A 20,755-nucleotide genomic window follows, 5' to 3' on the forward strand; every position below is an offset into this window, starting at 1 on the left:
GAGGTATGGGGTTGGAAGCAATAAGACATATATGGTATATGATGAGATTGTAATGACCTGTCTGATTGAGCAGATGTTGCTATTGGCAGTTTTGTAGAATTAACGGAGGGGGGGGTCAGGATATTTGGATTTTAGTCTTTGGCTCTAGTGATAATTATCTCTTTGATCAGGGACAAGCCCTTCACCAGATTGGGGCTCATGTTCTTTGTCTGTAGGATAAGAGTGTTAGATTAGAAGGTCTTTAATGGTCTTTCCATTTCAATAAGTTTAAGATTTGGCACGTAATGAGACAGTAAGATGACTGAGGTGGAGGTCAGTGGCCAGACTTAGCAGGTCTTGATGTCGGAACAGAGAAAGTTGTACTTGATTCTGTGGTCACTGAGCTTGATATAGTGGCAGGGGTTCCACGTCTGACTTCAACTTGGGCAAAGGGTAATGAAATCTTTTTTGGATTATTTTTAAATAGATACTGAGACAATGTTTAGGGTGGGAATACTTTAGCTTCTTATTTCTCACTAGTACTTAACTTTTTATCATTTTGTTGGCCCACACAGGACTGATACCAGTTTGCCATGGCCAATAGAATTCACTGATATCTGTAGGAACCACAGAAGGGTGATGTTTATAAAGTCTTTAGTTTTTTTCTCATTGTTTTTGCATAAGCCTTAGCAAATATGTTTTAAAATATACCTGTGATTTTGTTTTTATTTAGGTATAGTTAGGCTAGCAGATGAAGAGACAACTGGTGTTGAAAAGATAGTTTGTTACTTCGGAGCAGGATCATCGCACCATGCAGGATCATATGGGTCTGTTGGAGTCTGTCAGGAGGCAGAAGAAGTGAAGGGAAAAGGTAGACAAAAGCCTTCATTTTATTATTTACAGGAAGGAATGGGTGAGACAGGACAGGCAAGATAAGCAGGTTTAGGATTGTCTAGTTGGAATAATTTCAGTGGTCTTGGGTGTGAGGATTGTCTTGACCTGTGATGTCCCCGGCCCTGGCGTTATTTAGTGCACGCAGGATGATAGTGTCCCAGGCTGGGGCATGTGAAGGACCTGGTAAAAAGAAGCGAGTGGGTTATGAACTCAGGGCTAATTGGCTTGTGCAACAAAGGCATGATTACAGGTAAATTGTTGGCTATCTCTAGGAATCAGCTCACCCTGAGAGGGACCATCCCTGTCCACAAGCCCTCTGTAGCCCCAGGGGGAAGTGGTGTTCCCAGCCCAGGGCTATACCTGGCATAATTGGCAGGAACAGTAAACCTGAAATCTGCCTTTGTGGCTGGGATGTTTGGGTAGGCTCCCCCAGAGATGGTGGGGAGACACCCAGGAACCCCACTGTGGATGGGGAAGTTTCACCTGGGAGCCCCCTATCGGGGGTGAGGCATCAACCATTATAGCTCAAGTGGGAAAACGTGTTCCCAGCCTGGGGTGAATAAACTAGTGAAACTGGTGAAGCCAAAAAAAGTCTAGGGAAAGGATAAAGTGGGAGGAAACCATTTCCTGCTCACAAGAAGCCTGGCTTCTTTCACGCCCCAACCACTGCTCTCCCACACCCATCTCTCTTCCATCCACTGTGCGCCTGCCTCTCCCCTTGCCCCTTGGAGGAGCTCCCCAGGCACAGCCCAAATGACTCACAGGTGCCAGACCAGTGACAACTGAGGGGAGGAGAGGGGAACTTCCTTGCACCCCTTGTAAACACCTACTGATAAGGAAATGGACTAAGGCCAGGTGAGAGATTCTGGAAGTATTGCATTTTTACCCACAAGGGTGGGCATTTACCTGGAGATTCCCCAGTGGGGATTTGGTTTGGGATAATGTGCCTCCTAGATGAGTGGGCCCCACCCTGGAATTGGGGAAGGGGTGAAGACACAGGAAGCTGTGGAATTAGCCCTCCATGAAATTAGTGACTGCTTAGGGGGCCTGAGTGGCCACAGGGCACAGGAATTGTGGGATGGCTATTTCTCACAGCACTGGAAAGATTTAGGAGAGAGACGCACTTCAGCATTTCTGGGATAAGCTGGGAGATGAGTTGTGGGATGCTCTGAAAAAGGAAAGGAAGCTATTAAGAACCGGGTTCATGCTGCTGAGAGACATTCTAGTAGTGAGAGAGGAGGCAGCAGGAAAATCCGAGCTGCAAGAGGCTGTGGGATAGGGGAAGGGAGGAGTGGTGCCTTCAGCCCTGGAGATGGTAAAAGAGAGATCAGGGGAGGAGCATCTGGTGAGGGGGAGGGGGAGGAGCTGAGGGCAGAACTGTTGCTGAGGCCATGCTCAAGGCTCCAGCGCCTCCTGTGTTAAAGGCCTACCTGTTTGTAATTAAGAAAATAAAAATGCAACAACCATGGGGTCCTCAGTGGGAGGAGTAGCCCCCTCCCCAGGTTTTGGAGCACTCCATGCTTGGTCCCTATGCCCTGGATGAGCTGGTAGATTTGAGCATCCAGTGTCCACAGAAGCCCTCTGAACCTCTGGTACATGGCTTTTGCGTCTTTGGGACTTAGGGATAGAGAGTACTTTTCTGTCTGGGTCAGAAATGGATAAACTCCCTGATAACTCATCCCTCCCTCCAGCGGTGGTTGGAAAATTACTGTCTCACCCTAGGGAATCATGCACTTCTGGACTGGCTGACAGCAGGCCTCAGGCAACCCATGAGTGAGGCTACTCGTACTTCAGCATATCTGGGGGAGGTTGAAACAATAAAAGTGTAACGGAGTACAGAGAGCATCAAGAGTCAAGATAGAGTGCTAATGACACTTAACCTGAATGCCTAGAGCGAGAGCCACCCAGTTTTTTTCTTGTGTAAATTACCCGAAGCTTCTGAGAAATGCGCCTACCCTAAGTTAGATAACTAGAAGTGGGCAACAGCCTGGGAACGCCTAGGGATGTAACCCGTGATAAGTCATGTAGACATGGGTAAGCAAGAGATAACAATTGAAGCGGGCAGGCAACTGGCACGTTCCCTAAAAAGGTTACAATGTTTCCCATTAGTTACAATATAGGGTGTGTTTTAAACCTATTGGTTGTAGAACTGTGCAAGCTTTAGTGTAACAGCTGTGAAGATCCTATATAATCAGTACCTAAAGTTGCTTCGGAGTCGGCAGCTCGGACTCAGCCTGCATGTCAGGGGAGGTGCTGTCGACACCAGCTTGCTGGCTGAATAAAAACTTTGCTTGAATTTTCATCTCCGTGTCCGTGTGTCTTGTTCTCTGGGAAACCCCGGAGTCCTGGACCCTAACATTTGGGGGCTCGTCTGGGATCCGTGCGGCTTCCCTGAGAACAAAGGATGGCTGGAGGCAAGGTCTAATTGTCCAGATGGGGCAGTGTAATTCGAGGGTTGCCCCCTCGTGTCTGCATAAATCCATTATAAAGCGGGAGTCGCCATCCCGTGTATGTTCTCGGTTAGTGACCGCGAGTGAGAGAGTCCGGGTTGGTAGTCCCGGCCCCCGGGATAGTGGCCCTGGGTGAAGTCCAGGTGACTAATCCTGGCCCTAGGGTCTGAGTGACTCAGCCTTAGGAAAGCAAGTGCGATCGGCAGGAACCTGGCACCCGAGGAGGAAGGGATCGAGCTCGTCACCCTGCTGCAGTCCGAGTGGACACCTTTCGGGAGAATCACGAGAGTTTTTGAGGATCCTGAAAGTGGTGAGGGTGGTGCGCACCAGAGTGAAAGAAGGACCGGTCCGAACGAGTGCGATCAGATGTGGTGTGTGTGCTTGGTGTTATCATTGATTGTTTTATTGTGTTTTGGTTTCGGTTCATATTTTTTTTTGCGCTTCTCATTTTAAGTTTCCTTGTTCTAAGGTTCTCCTGCTCTCTCCGTTCCTCCTTTCTGCCACTACATCATTCCCCGCGGGCACAGGTCGGGCAATTAAGAGCCATTAGAGCGCCTGCCACTAGAAGACTCCCGTGACAGGATAAGGGGGTCACAGCCGCGAATCCCAGATAAATTCACATCCCCCGCAGGCAAAAAACTGTGCAATGACAGGTACCCGTTCACAAGCACATACAAAAGTCATCTTGTTTGAAGTGGCATCTTCATCCTTCGCCTTTGTCTCCCTCATATTCTTTTTCTTCTTCTTTCTTACTATGGGTCAGACTCAGGCTACTCCTAAGAGTCTGATCCTTTCCCATTTCCCAAAGGTCAAGGAACAGGCCTTAAATATGAGCCTTGGCATCAAGAAGGGTAAACTCGACACCTTTTGCTCGGTCGAGTGGCCTTCCTTTGGAGTAGGTTGGCTGACCCAGGGGCCTCTTTCCCTGGACCTTATCGGCAAAGTCAAAACCATTATCTCCCGACCAGACCCTGAGGGCCACCCTGACCAACTCCCCTATATCTTGGTCTGGGAAAATCTATCCGAGAATCCTCCATCCTGGCTGACGCCCTTTTTGGTGGGGAAACCTCATACCAACCCACTAATGACCTCCGTCCTAGTTGCTCAGGAAGAATTAAAGCCTTCTGATCGCAGGGCCAGAAATCCTGTGCGCCCGAGTGCGCCGCCTGTCCTCCCTGACAGTTCTCCTCTCTACCCCCTTCTGCCGACTGAGCAGCCACCCCTGTATGCGGAGGAGAGGGGTGAAGCTGCGGGGAGGATAGAAAACGAGGCTGGGGAACCCAGCGGGAACCAGGCGGCTGCAGCTTCCCCAGACTCTTCAGCAGAGGGAGGCAGGAGGCCGGAAAGAGCTTCCCCACACTCCCCCACCCTGGCCCCACGCTGGGCACCAGGTAGAACAGGAGGAATGCAGTTAAGGCCTCGGGGGGCCAGGGAACAAGAAGGGGAGGCTCCCTCCTCTACCTCAGAAGGAGCAGTGCCGGTTCTGCCTGTGCATGCCATCGGTACAGGCATCGCTCAACAATATTAATACTGGCCCTTTTCATCTAGTGACCTCTATAATTGGAGGACTCATAACCCTCCCTTCTCAGAGGACCCCAAGTGTCTTATAGGTCTAGTAGAGTCCATTATGTTTACCCATTGTCCCACATGGGACGACTGCCAGCAATTGCTCTGCACTCTCTTCATGACAGAAGAGCGAGAGCGTATCCTCAATGAGGCTAGGAAAAATGTCCTCGGAGAGAATGGAAGACCCACTACCCTCCAGCCCATCATCGACGAGGCGTTCCCACTTACGCGCCCAGATTGGGACTTCGGGACTGCAGAAGGTAGAGAGCGTCTCCGGGTCTACCGCCACACTCTGATGATTGGTCTCCGGGCGGCCGCCAGACGGCCCACTAACCTGGCTAAGGTAAAAACTATTGTTCAGGGGGAAATGGAAAGCCCAGCTGCGTATCTAGAAAAGCTGTTTGACACTTACAGGCAGTATACCCCCATAAACCCGGAAGCAGAGGAACATAGATCAGCTGTAGTCCTCTCATTCATCAACCAGGCAGCCCCCAATATCCGGAGAAAACTCCACAAGCGGGAGGACCTGGGGGAGATCTCTAGGGAACTGCTGCAGCAGGCAGAGAAGGTCTTCAATGCTAGGGAAACTCTGGAGGATAGAGAGGAAAGGCTGAAGAAAGAGAAATGGGTAATGCAGGAGAAAAATAGGAAGGAATACAGAGAATTTCAGAAGAGGGAGTATAAGAAGCAGAGGGAGGAGATGGCCAGGATATTCCTGTCTGGGGTGAAGGAGGGCCCTAGGCCACCTCGAGGAACAGGACCCCGCCAATCCCGACTAGGAGGAGATCAATGTGCCCTGTGTAAGAGATATGGACATTGGAAGAGGGAGTGCCCCCAAAGGAGAGAACAAGGAGGAGGGAAACCCTGTTAAGACCCTGCACCTAGGAGAGGAGGATTGATGGGGATGGGGCTCGGCACCCCTCCCCGAGTCCTGGGTAACTCTGTGCGTGGAGGGGACTCCCATTGGGTTCATGGTAGATACTGGGGCACAATATTCAGTTCTCAACCAGGCCCACGGTCCCCTGAACCCAGGATGCACAAGTTTAATCCAGAGAGCGACAGAGTCCAAGAAATGTGCCTGGACCACTAGCAGAAAAGTGTACCTAGGAAGGCATCAGGTCTCTCACTCATTTCTGGTCGTACCTGAGAGCCCCGCACTGTTAGGTAGAGTCTTACTAACCAAGGTTAGGGCGTGCATTCATTTTGAACCCGAAGGGATAAAAATCATGGACAAAGAAGGGCAGCCCCTACAACCGGCGCATGTGTCAACTCTGTCCCTGGCTGACAAACATTGTCTGTTTCAGGCGGAACAAGAAAAGGGGGGCCAGGGAGAAATGGACTCTTGGTCAGAGAGGTTCCCTTCCGCATGGGCCGAGACCGGAGGAATTGGCCTTGCTAAACGCCTATCCCCAGTCATTGTTCAACTCAAAGCCGCTGCTCTACCCATCCGGGTCCGGCAATATCCAATGCCGGAAGAGGCTAGGAAAGGGATAGCACCCCATATCCATAGACTGTTGGAGACAGGAATCCTTAAAACCTGCCAATCTGCATGGAATACGCCCCTGCTTCCAGTGAGGAAGCCTGGCAGTAGAGATTACAGACCAGTGCAGGACTTGCGAAAAGTCAATGAGAGGGTAGAAGACTTCCATCCTACAGTGCCCAACCCTTACACCCTACTCAGCCACCTGCCACCCACGCATGTGTGGTATACTACTCTGGACCCGAAAGACGCCTTCTTTAGTATCCCACTCTCTGAAGTTAGTCAGCCTTTGTTTGCCTTTGAGTGGCAAGAGCCAGGGGATGTGGGGGGAGAAAAGGGCAGCTTACCTGGACTAGACTACCACAGGGCTTCAAGAACTCTCCCACCTTATTCAATGAAGCCCTAAGCCAGGACCTGGAGCCCTTTCGCAGGAGCCACCCCCATGTGACACTGCTTCAGTATGTGGATGACCTGTTGCTGGCCACGGAAACCCGTGAAGAGTGCGAAGAAGCCACGGGGAACTTGCTGGCTGAACTGGGTGAACTGGGATATCGAGCCAGTGCCAAGAAAGCCCACATTTGTCAGAGGTCAGTAGTCTACTTGGGGTACAAAATATCTAATGGGGCCAGGTGGCTAACGTAGGCCATGAAACAAACTGTCCTGACTATCCCCGTCCCTTCCTCACCCCAGGGAGTGAGAGAATTTCTTGGCTCAGCTGGGTTTTGCAGGCTCTAGATTCCAGGGTACGCAGAAATAGCCCGACTGCTGTATGAAGTGACCAAAGAAGGGCCGGGCTGGCAATGGACTCAGGAACAACAAGAGGCTTTTGACAGACTAAAAGAAGCTCTCCTCCGGGCCCCTGCCCTATCTCTGCCAGACGCAGAAAAACCCTTTATCCTGTTTATAAATGAAAGGAAGAGAGTGGCTAAAGGAGTCCTGTCTCAGCAGCTCGGCCCATGGAAAAGACCTGTGGCCTATTTGTCCAAGCGGCTAGACCCAGTGGCCTCTGGGTGGCCACCTTGTCCGCGTATCCTGGCAGCTATCGCTCTATTGGTAAAAGTGGCAGACAAGCTGACGTTTGGCCAGAACCTGAGAGTAACAGCCCCACATACCGTAGAGGGGATCCTCAAGCATCCTCCAGGAAAATGGATGCCGAATGCAAGACTCACCCACTACCAAGGGCTCCTACTAGATTCTCCACGAATCACCTTCTCTGACCCGGTAACCCTAAATCCTGCCACCCTTCTGCCGGACCCAGATCTGACGACCTCCATCCATGACTGTAGACACATCCTTTCCGAAATTATCCAGGTGCGAGCAAACCTGAAAGACACACCGTTACCAAACTGTGAGTTAAATTGGTATACAGATGGGAGCAGCTTTGTGCAGGAGAGGGTCAGGAGAGCAGGGGCAGCAGTAGTAACCCATGAAGGGGAAGTTGTCTGGAGGACAGCTCTGTCCCCTGGCACCTCAGCACAGAAGGCGGAACTTATTGTTCTCGCTGAGGCCCTGGAAAGAGCAGAAGGCAAGCGGGCCAACATTTACACAGATAGCAGATATGCCTTTGGCACTGTCCATGTCCACGGTGCCATCTACCAAGAAAGAGGATTCCGTTCCACGGAAGAGAAGGGACTGAGGAATCTGCAAGAAGTCCAAAGACTACTAGCTACTGTCGAAAAACCCAAAGCGGTAGCAGTTATACATGTACTGGGCCACCAATCAAGGAAGACACCTGAGGCCATCGGCAACAGCCATGCTGATGCGGAAGCTAAGAGGGCAGCCCTCTCGGACTCCCTTGTACTTGCAGCCCTCGAAATAACCATACCTGAACTGCCCGCCTTGCCACCCAAACCTGAGTATTCCCCCCAGGATCTTGAGTGGATTAAGAAACAAGTCTCGGGGAAAGTGTTTGGGGAGGGAAATTGGAGTAGGGACCAAGAAGGTAGGTTGATCCTGCCAGAAGCATTGGGGCAGTACATGCTTGCTAATCTGCATAAGTCCACCCATCTAGTCTGGAAAAAGCTGCTCAGCCTTTTCCAGTCCGCGCAGTTGGTGTTTCCCCACCAGAATGAGGCAGCTTGTCACATCACAAAAGAATGCAGTAGCTGTGCAATGCTAAGACCAGCCCCAAGAGGGCTGCACCCGGCAGGTACCTGGGAAAGGGGGAGGGCTCCAGGGAGGAATTGGGAAATAGACTTTGCTGAAATAAAACCAGGGAAGTATGGATACAAGTATTTGCTAGTTATGGTAGATACTTTGGGTGGGCGGAAGCCTTTCCAACCAAGCATGAGACTAGCCAGGTAGTAGCAAAAAGATTAATTGAGGAAATCATCCCCAGATATGGGGTCCCTGAAGCAATAGGTTCCTATAATGGCCCGACTTTCATTAGCAAAATCCTGCAAGGACTTGCCCTAGCTTTGGGAGTAGATTGGAAGTTACATTGTGCTTATAACCCACAAAGCTCTGGGCAGGTAGAAAGAATGAATCGGATCCTGAAGGAGACCCTTTCTAAATTGGTATTAGAGACTGACGGGAACTGGGTGACCCTCCTTCCCTTAGCCATCTTCTGTGCTCGGAACTCCCCCTGTGTACATAGTTTAACACCATTTGAGATAATGTACGGGGCCTCTCCACCCATAACCCGGCGAGTGCAGCTTCCCAGTGCAGAGGACCTGTTCCCTGACTGTGAATGTGTTGCAAGCTCTTGCTAAAGTGCAGCAGGAAATCTGGCCCCTGATAAGAGCATATTACAAGGGCGGGAAAATTCTGAGCCCGGAACATGGCATAGTCCCAGGGGATATGGTATGGGTCAAAAGACACCAAGTGAGGACTCTCTAGCCCAGGTGGAAAGGACCTTACATTGTATTGTTTACCACCCCCACTGCTCTCAAGGTTGATGGTATCGCTCCATGGGTGCACCACACCCACGTTCGGATCCTACCTCGTAATGATCCAAGGAACCGAAAAGAAGAGTGGAAGGTGAGCAGCGTCCTGCCAATCCCCTAAAACGACACTTAAGCCAAAGATGAAAGAGATCCTGCTAATAAGCTCCTTAGTATGGATCTTCACGGGAGCCATATCTGTGGGGATCAGAGGCACCAACCCCCATCAATCAAGGAACCTGACCTAGATGCTGATTGATAGCACCAGTCGGAACCTGGTGGCCTGACCTGTATTTCTGCTTTAGGCAGATCAACCCCATTTACCGATCCATCCCTCCAAATTTGGCTCGCTCCCATGAGTTTTATGCTTGCCCAGGAACAGGTAAAAGAAGGCACTGTGGGGGGGAGGGGGCATGACTTCTTTTGTGCCAGCTGGGACTGTGTAACTTCCAATGATGGGGATTGGAGATGGACAGTTACAAAAATCGTTTTTGTCAAATTTACTTATGTCAACAAGGGCATCCCTCGTCACCAGCCTATGACCCTTTACAAAACTAAGGCTTGTGACAAAACAGACCAGGATTGGGTAAGAGTTCAATTCACCGAGACGGGCAAAAACACTGAAGTATCGTGCTGGATAAAAGGACTAACATAGGGAATGGTGTATTATAAATATGAGTGGCATGCCGGCTCGACCCTCCTCATTAAATTAACCGTGTCAACTCCCACCACCGCCGTTGGTCCCAACCCGGTTATAAATCCCCAGAAACCTTCAATTCAGGACAAGGTCCTGAGCAAAAAGGATGAGAAAATGCCAACCAGAACGCTTGCTCCAGAGTCCACAAGAGGACCGGGTCCATCAACCTCTGGGTTATGGGCCCAGCACACTCCCTCCGGGTTAGATAATCCCATGTGGGAAATGGTGCAAGCAGTAGTAGAGACTCTTAACCACACCACTTCCTCCCTCACCGATCCCTGTTGGCTATGCTACCCAGGTTCACTCCCCTTCTATGAGGCAATCGGGATAAATGGCTCCTTCACTATCAACAACTCCCATCCCACTTACTGGGATGGGAGACTGTGGGGACTTATGATCGCTCAAGTCTCAGTCGTTGGTACGTGTGTAGGCACAGTCCCGTCGACCCAGAGCCAGTTATGCTCCTCCTATAATAACACTACATGGGAGCAAGGAAAGTAGATTATACCCTCCTCGGGCTGGTGGCTCTGCTCAAAGACAGGCCTCACTCCGGCCCTATCCACCTCTGTGTTCAATGCTAACAGTGAGTTTTGTGTGCTAGTGGCCATTCTACCTTGCCTAATGTATCATTCTCATGAATCTCTCCTTTCTTATTGTGGTAAAAGCAATTCTGAGGGGACATACTAAGCACCCACCTATTGCTCTGCCTGTATCTCAGTGGGTGACAAATACTAAGCAGTACGAATTGTCTGGAGGACACAAGGAAATTGGAGAAACTCTATAGAAGTTGGAGAAGGTGAGCTTCATGAAGTCCATTCATAGTCCTTTTAATTCCCCAGTGTGGCCAGTGAAAAAGTTGAATGCTCCTTGCATATGACCGTGGATTACTGGGAATTGAATGAAGTCACACCCAATTTGCACGCTGCTGTCCTCTCTGTAGCAGCTCTTATGGACACCCTCAGTCCTTAACTGGGGATGTATCATTATGTTGTCTATCTATCTAATGCTTTCTTCTCTGACATAGCACAGGGAAGTCAGAAAGAGTTTACCTTCATGTGGGAAGGCCAGCAGTTGACATTCACTGTCGTTCCACAGTAGTACCTCCAAAGTCCCACCTTTTGTCATGGACTTGTAACCCAGAACTTGGTCACATGGAAGAAACTGCAAATAGTGTGACTGTATCACTACATTGATGATATTATGTTCACGTCTGATTCTCTTGTACATTTAGAAGGGGCAGTTCCTAGACTGTTGAAATATCTGCAGAAGAAAGGATGGGCTGTGAATAGCACCAAGGTTCATGGACCTGGTTTATCAGTAAAGTTCTTGGGGGTTGTCTGATCAGGTAAAATTAAAATTATTCCTGAAGCAGTCATAATCAAGGTCCAGGCTTTCCCTACCCCTGTCAGTATTACAAGAGTTTTTGGGTCTTTTGGGCTACTGGAGAGTGTTTATCTTGCACTTGGCACAAATTCTGAGGCCTTTATGCTGGTTGGAATGAAAGGGTATCAAGTGGGACTTCGATGAAACGTGCAGCTGCTTCTACTGCTGCCAAGTGGGCAGTCAAGGCTGTACAGGCCTTGAGTGTAATGGAGTCATCAAAGCCTTGTGAGCTTGATGTTCATGTAACCAAAATGGTTATTGATGGGGCCTCTGGCAGCGGCTTGAATGGACCCACCAATGTGTTACATTCTGATTGCAACTGTGGAAAGGAGCAGAGGTCTGGTACACCTTGGTAGAGAGACAACTGGCTGCTATGTACCATGCCTTGCTGGCTACGGATCCCAGCACTGGAACAGCTCCTACTGAGGTAATAACCACTAATCCCATTGCTGGGTGGGTATGAGACTGTACCCAAAGGCCCCAGAGTGGTGTGGGACAGATACCTACCCTGGCTAAATGGAGGCTCATATTTACATTAGTGTAGTGGCCTCTCCACTAGCCCCTAAAGTGCAGAACTCCAACGCTTATAGGGGCCAGTGACCTATATCAGTGGAAAGCAGGAAGAACTTTGAAGCTATTGTAGCTGAGAGTCCTTATCAGGAGGGAAAAGCCCCTATACCTGAAGATGCTTGGTATACAGATGGCTCCAGTTATGGGCAGCCTCTGAAGCGGAGGGTTGTGCCTTTTCCATCCTACTGAGACAATACGGATGGAGGATGGAGAGTTGCGGCAGTATAGCTCATGATCACCGAGAAGCCCTCCTTATAGTTGTCTTCATGGACAGCTGGGCCATCTATAGGCGCTTGACCCTGTGGCTACCAACATGGTACCGTCCCAACTGGATGGTTGGTCACTGGCTCTTTGGAGGCAAAAATTGTGGCAAGAATGATGGGCCTCTAGTCAGGCTCAGACTGTTATTGTATATTATGTGACTGGCCATTTGCCTTTGGAATCCCCAGGGAATGATGAAGCAGACACTTTGGTCCAGGTGGCTAGAAGAAAAGCCTGCCTCTGATGTAGCCCAGTGGTTACATCAGTGTTTGTTGCACGTGGGGGAAAAGACTATGTGGGTTGTAGGCCAACAGTGGGGTTTGCCATTGACCTTTGAAGAAGTCAGCAGAGCCTGGCAAGAGTGCCCAGCCCTGCAGCAACATGGAACAGTAGCAAAGGGGCTGATACCCCTTGTCAGATGGCAGATAGAATGTATATGGCTTCTGCTCATATCAGAAGGATATTGATATGCTATGACTTGTGTAGGCACAGCTACTGGCCTGTTGGTTGGTTTTTCTGCATGTTGTGCAGATCAGCAAACCACCAAAAGAAGTCCAGAGCATCTCCTTAGAGGCTATGGCCGGCCACAGGTCATTGAGAGTGACCAAGGCACCCACTTAACCAGACATATGTTACAAGAAAGAGTGCAGCAATTAGGAATAAAGTGGAAGTTTCATGTACCATATAACCCTACTGGAGCAGGCATGAAAGAGAGGTACAATGGTTTGTTGAAATCTGGCCTGAATTCAGACACCAGTAGTCTGTGGGGCTGGTCGGTTTGCTTATGGGCAGTGCTATGGCATTTGAATGAGAAGCTGCGGAAGGGGACATTGAGCCCTGTAGATATGCTAGTACACACTGCTGCCCCTCCTGTACAACTGCATGTGCAAACCAAAGAGAAGTTATTGAAACCAGTGTATGGCCAGCAGAACGACATCCTGCTGCCAGCCCCAACTGCCCTAAAATCTGGAGACTCTGTTGCGGGTTGTGACCGTGGACATTCTGACACATGGACTAGCAATGGCTGCCCCTTCTGGCACCTTGGGAACAAGGCCTGGAAGCTGGCCTCCTGTGTGTTCCTGTAATAACAGCAGAGTGGCTCCCAATGATCATGGTAGTGTACCCAGATCGGCCAGGAGGTAAGAGCATCTTACGGGGAAGTTTTGTTTTACCTTTGTGGCCAGTGCATTTACCTCTCATAGCCCTATGTATTGTCCCATCTGTCATTCCCACCAGGAGTGGGGTGAAGTTCTGGTATGTTATGCCTGGATGAGACCCCATTCCTGCCACTCTCCTATCATAGGACCACTCTCTTGGGTGCATCCTACCTGAGGACAGAAGTTGCCTATGCTGGTGCAATTAAAACATGTATCCTATCGCCCTTCAGGTTCTGAGTGTGCATGGAGCTGCCTACTGGTTTGGTTGTTGGCCTCCTGTGGAACAGGCAAGCTGGACTTAATCTGAGTAGGACTTTGAACCTAGCTGGATCCGCAGCCTTCAGGATTACATTGCTACCTGTAGCTCTGCTCCAGTTTTCTTGAAGGGGACTGCAGAGACAGAGAGTGAGCCTGGCAGCTAGAGGGGATGAATGAAGCTAGGCCCCATTGTGAGCAATAAAGGGTTTTTGCCAATCTAGTCTTGCCATAGACTGATTTTGGTCACACTGGTTTATTTGCCCCAGGCCAGGAACACAGCTTCCCCCCTGAAGCCACACTCCCCAAATATCAAAGCAACAGGCAGTAAAAAACATAAATATATGTAGATTTACATAGAATTGTAAGTATAATCATATGTTGATTTCTGTATATATAGAGAGATTTCAGAGACTCTGGCTATATTATTATTTGAACAAAATGAGAACATTTCCTTCTGTCTGTCTGTATCAGAATTACATCAATGGAAAGTAATCCTTTCCTGTATTTTTATCTGAAAGATTAATTTCATTTATCTTCAGTTTGCATCTCACTTTGGATCAGAGAAAAAGAAAATCTGAAACATGGACATGACACAGCAGGTGAAATTAAAAGTGGTTTGTTACCAGAGTCAATAAGTAGGATTTCAGTCTTTTCTGTAGTCCATGAAACAGGGAAGCATCACACCCTCTCTTGTTATGAAGAGGAGCAGTAGGGTGCTCGGAAGTCCTGAGCGCCCAAGGAGGAGGTCTGGCAGTGAAGGAGCTGTAAGACCTACCGGCCTTATTCCGGTCAGCGTTTCCCCCTGGTGAGAAAACGAGGGCCATGGCAGATCGATGCAACAAGCAAGAGGTTTATTATTATTCCAGCAAGCTGGGGTCCAAGTGTCTGCCCACACAGCGGGTTTCAACAAGGACCCCGAGCACTCAAAGCCAAGGGTTTATATAGCATTTTCAAAACACTTAACTCATAGTAATTTTCCACAGCTGCACATTATTTTTGCAAGTCATACATCCTGGGGTTAAGCGAGAGCAAGATAAGACAACTCCTCAATTGTTAGAGAGGTTCCATATAAGCTTGGCATGTAAAATTAGCTGACCAAGGTTAGCTGACCAAGGTTCACAGCTGCCCACCACCTGGTGTTCATCATTAGCTTGTTTTTCAAGGCCTTACCCAGTTCCAGGTTTTTTTTTTTTCTAAGTCACATACTCAAAAAATGGCTTCTAGGCCCTTAAGATGGCTACTCTTATGCTAACCTATTCCCATTCTCACATTCCCCTCTACTTCTTGTATCTATTTCAATCATGAAACTAGGGGTCATCTGTTTGGTCAACACTCTGATAGTTCTGTCTCGACACTATGATTTGCACGGTGCTAATGCGTTCTTTGATAAAGGTAACACATGGAGTGACTCTGGTTTGGCAGGCCCACCACCCATTAGAATAAGCTGGGGTGGTGCTGATTACTTCTTTCGTGTTGCAGAGGGAGGTGTAAGTTTTAGGAACTTTCCCAATGTAGGTTCTTTGCCTACTTACAGAGGATAAAGTGAGTCTTGGTCCTTGACTCATTCTCCCCTCTACAGATAGAGACTCTAGCTGCTGCTAGGGAAAAGGGGCGATGACGGCTCTGGCTACTTCGTGCTGAGAAGGGGGCGCAGTAAAGGGTGCAGCTAGGTCTCCATCACTGGTCAGTTGACAGGGCCTCAGAAGGTTGGCGCTTCTATTGTGCGTTTCATTTCTATTACTACTTGCAGTTTTGTGGCTTCTAGGCAAGATAAAACAAATTGTGTTATTAGGTTAAGTAGCAACATGTGGAGTTGGATCTTTTATTCTGGAAGGACAAACTTGAGATTAAGAATGCATGGCTGAATATGAGTACTAGAAATACGAAGACTCTAATTGAGAATCATAGTCAGGTATTATGGGGAAACTAGAATTCTGGATATTAGGATTTAGTATAGGTAAGACAGCATTATTGAAACAATACTTTTCTCTAAAATCACTCTTATTTTTATTAGAATTAGCCAGATTAAGAAAATAATTAACAGTTGGCTTTATTATTTGCATAAGTGCAGCAAGAAAAGCAATTAATTACATAGGCTCTTTTAAATGTGCTTTGCTGGAACTTCTTGTAAGGAATTTCAGATTGAACTTTCAAAGGCCTGTTGAGGCCAGACATCCAAGCCAGACTTGCCATCAGGTTTTGCCTTCAGTACCTGTAGATTCGGGTGAATTCTTTTCTTCTTGAGGTCCCTGAAACATCTTGAGGTTCCTGAACCTGCCAGGAAGTGACCTTCCTTACTCACCTGGTAAGGCTGCTAGGAACCCTGTAAGCAAGGTACTAGGCCAGTTCTTCTAAGGGGCTTTGTTGGCTTTATAAAGTCAACTTTAGTTCCTTAAAGCTGTCCATATCTGAGTTTATGCACATGTCTCTCAGATATGACATTCCAGTCAAAGCCTTGGTAGTATAACCTGTGTTTTTAATTGGTCTTCTTACAAGGAATGCAGGTTCTTATTGAACTTATGCAAATGAATGTACTGCCATGAAATATAAAAGTAGTCACTGAAAGTTTTTAAACTCTGGAGGGATCAGGTAGAGAGAAGGATGTTTCAGTTCTGAGTCATTTACCAAACTGTTGTCAGCTTAAGAGAACAAGCTTAAAACACTTTATCAGCAACATTTGAAACAAAAAGACACAAAATCATTTTCTTTAGTTTATGTAATCTTATGTAACTAATACCTGTTCTGCTGAAATCCAATTCTCTATTAGTTTAGGAATAATACTATAAATGACAAAAGACTTACAAATGACAATGGTTAAAGATCTGATGAGAGCTTACTGTAAGACAGTTGACATAAGGAAATTCTGATATTTCTGTAATACAAAACATTCAGTAACAAAGTTTAGCATCATTCTCTTTGACATTGCTTTCCTGGTAAATATATATATCAGATAAATAAGCCAAATTAATCAAATATTTCTCCAATGAGAAAAAAATTCCTCTGACATATTCCAGGGGCCCTCTGGAAAATATCAGAGTTAACTAGAGGTAAAAGCACCTTTATGCATTTAATTCTTTTAGAACTGTCTATCATTACACATTTATTGTCTATATACCCAGTGAAAGGAAAGGAGCGACACATAGCAGCAATTCACCGGAGAGTTCCGCTTTATTAGGGAAAGGTGCTGGGTTATATAGGAAGAGGCATGAATTGATTGAGGTGTCACTTCTACGGGGCTGTTGGCTGTTGGCTAGGTGTTGGGATTGGGAGGGGGGCGAGAGGTGATTGGGCTTCAGGTGGTGCCGGCGGGAACTGAGGACCCCGAAGAGAAGCCGGAAGTTTGCCATCTTACTGGTGGGGACCCTTCACCCAGCACAGTAAACGAGATACCTTAAAAAGGTGGGGCAGCAGGGGAGACTGCTGCTGTCAGTTTTTAAAGACAATATATAGAAAGTCAAAATAATTCTAGGTTACCAAGCATTCTTGAGAGAATGGTAGCAGATGGTAGATTCCTCTGCTTTCATCTTCAGGAACGGAAAAAATCTACAATAAGAATTTACATTTAGCTGAAAGAACTGTCTTAACTCAAGGCAGAGTATAATATCACCAGGCATACAACAAAAGACCTGTTAGAGATACATACAAAGAATGAATATGGCTATAGTCAAATTCAACTTAAAAGTTTAAGCAGAATCTCAAATTTAAATGTCTCTTTCCTTCATACAGCTATTCAGATCTGACCAGAAATATGCTTTGAGATGAAAGAGATCAGGCATTTTACCTCTTCATTTAGGGATTGAGCAATGATGACCTTTGGCTTTCTAACCAGCCATTTCATTCATGGCGTCAATAGTGGGTTGTGGTGACATGGAAATGTATGCTGGATATTTGGATGGTTTAAAGATTATATACAATCAATAGCTTACAAACAGTGAAAATAATAAGAACATAACTCAGCATAAGTGTCCAAGACCAGATACAAAAAAGCAGAGAAAGTGCTTAAGTCTACAGGTCTTCCCTGAAAGCTTCAAGAATGTTTTACTCTGTAATAGTAGATAGAGCTTTTAATAGAATTTGCATAGCAGCTTATAAGATCATTTGCATTAAAAAATATGGAGAGTCCTCCATGTTTTTAAAAACATACAAACATATCCACAGCATATAAATTAAACAAGAAGACCTGGTGGTTCTCAAAAAAATCTATTACAACCTTTCTCAAAAGTGGTCACACGTTTGTCCATCTAAACCTTTACAGTGAAACCTGTTTTTCTGGGAGAAACCTAATGTCCAGATTCTACACAGTTTAATTTTTAAGAATAAATTTTGGTTTGTTAACTAAGTGCATTTAATCAGCTGAAAAAAGCTTTGTTACCATTCTGCTTAGGAGGATAAATTAAGAAAACAAATAATCAGTAACAACTTTAATCATTTGTTGGTTAGAGATTTTTCCACTTATAAAAATATGGAATAAATAATTCAGTTTCTCATGCCATGCAATCGTTTTTAATAACAAAATATTTCAAAGGCAAATAAAGGTTACACAGTTCTTAACAAACTTTAGCTTTTAGTCTTTTAATATTAAGATTTCATTTAAAAAAAATATTCTTGCAACTCACTGAGACTTTAAGCATGAGAAACTGCTTTGATAAAAGCAATTAGAGAACCTTTTGCAATCTTTCACCATTAAGAGCAGACTAACAGTTAAAGAAAACTTTTTTAACTGGAAACGAGATTCTAATTTTGCTGTGCACTTGATATCAAGACTCACTTGCTTTAATTTCACATAGCACGACTATATCTGTAAGAATATAGTAATTTATTCTTCATTTGCCCCATGGTCCCAAACACATAAACCGGTGAGAATTATGCCTGGGCTTGCCTGGGGCTTGCCTGGGGCTTGACTGGGTTTATCTCCCCTTATCTCTAAACATCCTGACCCTCCCGCAAAGCAACAGGCCGAGCGGATCCGCCACAACAAAAGGCACCACGCTGCTGCACCACACTGCTCTCTCTCTCTCTGTCTCCCTTTAAATAAATAGCTGTACTTTAGAATAAAGTTACTTTCTTTTATCAAAAAACACATTCTTTAGCATGCAGACGAGTTTTCATTCTTTATACTTTCTCTTATTAAAACATACATCTTTTAGCTTAGAGAAATGTTTTCTTTATTACTTTAGTTTTAATTAGAACTTAAAACTATTAGAAACTTTAATTTCCAGTGAACACTGAGAAGTAGGCTATTGTAAACTGTTAAACTAACATTCTTTAGATTGACAAATTTATGAACACATTTTATAATTTCTGTAACCATGAGCTTTACAGCACAATCTCTCACTAAACATAGAGTATATCTTCTTAATTTAGCAAAACTTTAAGGTTTTAGGTTACTACAAAGATTCTCAGGCTGTAGGTAGGTATACACACTGTAACACACAATTAAAAAGGTGTTCACTTGCCACACTCTTTAGTTCACTCATTCGTAACAATTATGCTAGATTACTTACAAGACCTTTACTGAATATTAGACAAAGCTAAGCCTTTAAGCATTTTATTCTTAAAAGATTTAGCAGATAACATGACTTAAATGACCTAAGGTAAACTTAGGCAGCTGATAACTACAAGGACATGCCCGTCTCAGGCAAACTCAAATTAGCATTAATGCTTAACAGTTTTTATCAGATTTTCTGGAAGTTTTAGAATGCCCAATTTTCACAAGCACTTGTCTTTAAATCAATTTCATTAATACCATCCGGAGGTAGAAAGATATATTCATTTACACATTTAGGGGGTCCTCTGAGTCTGTCCCATTTCTTATGTCAACAAGACTAAGACAAACACGACAAACAACAAATAGGCGCCTACAGAGAAGAATCTGCCTCGGCCGCGGAGGCAAAACTGAAACTGAGTTGAGGGCCTGTCAGACTGCAGCAGCAGCTGACTTTCCTCACAGATGAGGACCTCGTCCTCCAGACCGGGGCAAGGGATGTCTCCCAAGACCCTTGGCCAGTGACCTGCCAGCGTGTCCGCCTAAGTCAGTGCCGACCCAGATAGTGTCGGACTGCAGCGGCAGCTGACTTTCCTCACAGATGAGGACCTCGTCCTCCAGACAGGGGTAAGGGATGTCTCCCAAGACCCCTGGTCGGTGACCTGCCAGCGCGTCCGCCTAAGTCAATGCTGACCCAGATACAGATTGGAGCTCCTACAGGCTTATACAGGCTTGTTCGCGAACAAAAACACTGGGTGCGCTCACTATCCAGCAAGGCACTTTCTGATTAAACACAGAACGTTCTTACAGGTTTGACAAGAGACACACGGATACAAACACAGTATTACCTGGCCAGGGCAAGCCTCCGATCCTTGGCTTGTTGTTCCTCCCGGGGGAGTGGGGGGCACGCGATCCCGGACGAGCCCCCAAATGTAAGACCTACCGGCCTTATTCCAGTCAGCGTTTCCCCGCCGGTGAGAAAATGAGGGCCACGGCAGATGGATGCAGCAAGCAAGAGGTTTATTATTATTCTAGCGAGCTGGGGTCCAACTGTCTGCCCGACACAGTGGGTTTCAACAAGGACCCCGAGCACTAGAAGCCAAGGGTTTATATAGCATTTTCAAAACACTTAACTCATAGTAATTTTCCACAGCTGCACATTATTTTTGCAAGTCATACATCCTGGGGTTAAGCAAGAGCAAGATAAGATCACTCCTCAATTGTTAAAGAGGTTCCTTACGATAAGCTTGGTATGTAAGATTAGCTGACCAAAGTTAGCTGACCAAGGTTCACAGCTGCCCACCACCTGGTGTTCATGATTAGCTTGTTTTTCAAGGCCTTACCCAGTTCCAGTTTTTGTTTTTTCTTTCTAAGTCACATACTCAGAAAATGGCTTCTAGGCCCTTAAGATGGCTACTCTTATGCTAACCTATTCCCATTCTTACAGAGTGTGAGGGGCAGCGTCTGCCAGTTCTAAGACCATAACTTGAAACTGCCAAACAGATGTGTGGATGAAACTCCTTTGTTTTACTTCCTTGATTGAAATTCATAAACAGGGAAATATAGACATTGATTAATTAGAAACATCACTATAACTTGTAGTAAAAGTATATGATGCATCCAGGGCCATTAGGAGAGAGAGAACATGAAGCCTTTTGGTTATTTTCCCACTGCAAAAATCTTCTCTGCCAAT

General features: G+C 46.5%; 1 long non-coding RNA gene across 1 annotated transcript; it reads right to left on the bottom strand.

Moving 5' to 3' along the window:
* Window positions 1–5,757: 5,757 nt before the first annotated feature.
* LOC140843418 (uncharacterized) lies at window positions 5,758–20,217 on the bottom strand. Its single transcript, XR_012121155.1, has 5 exons — window positions 19,911–20,217; window positions 17,052–17,120; window positions 15,110–15,338; window positions 14,201–14,379; window positions 5,758–7,692 (listed from the first exon to the last, which is right to left on the bottom strand). It is a non-coding gene; the product is annotated as an uncharacterized lncRNA (long non-coding RNA).
* Between the last annotated feature and the right edge of the window lie 538 nt (window positions 20,218–20,755).

This window comes from Manis javanica, chromosome 9 (genome assembly GCF_040802235.1).
Source record: "Manis javanica isolate MJ-LG chromosome 9, MJ_LKY, whole genome shotgun sequence".
In the NCBI taxonomy this organism is placed as follows: Eukaryota; Metazoa; Chordata; class Mammalia; order Pholidota; family Manidae; genus Manis; species Manis javanica.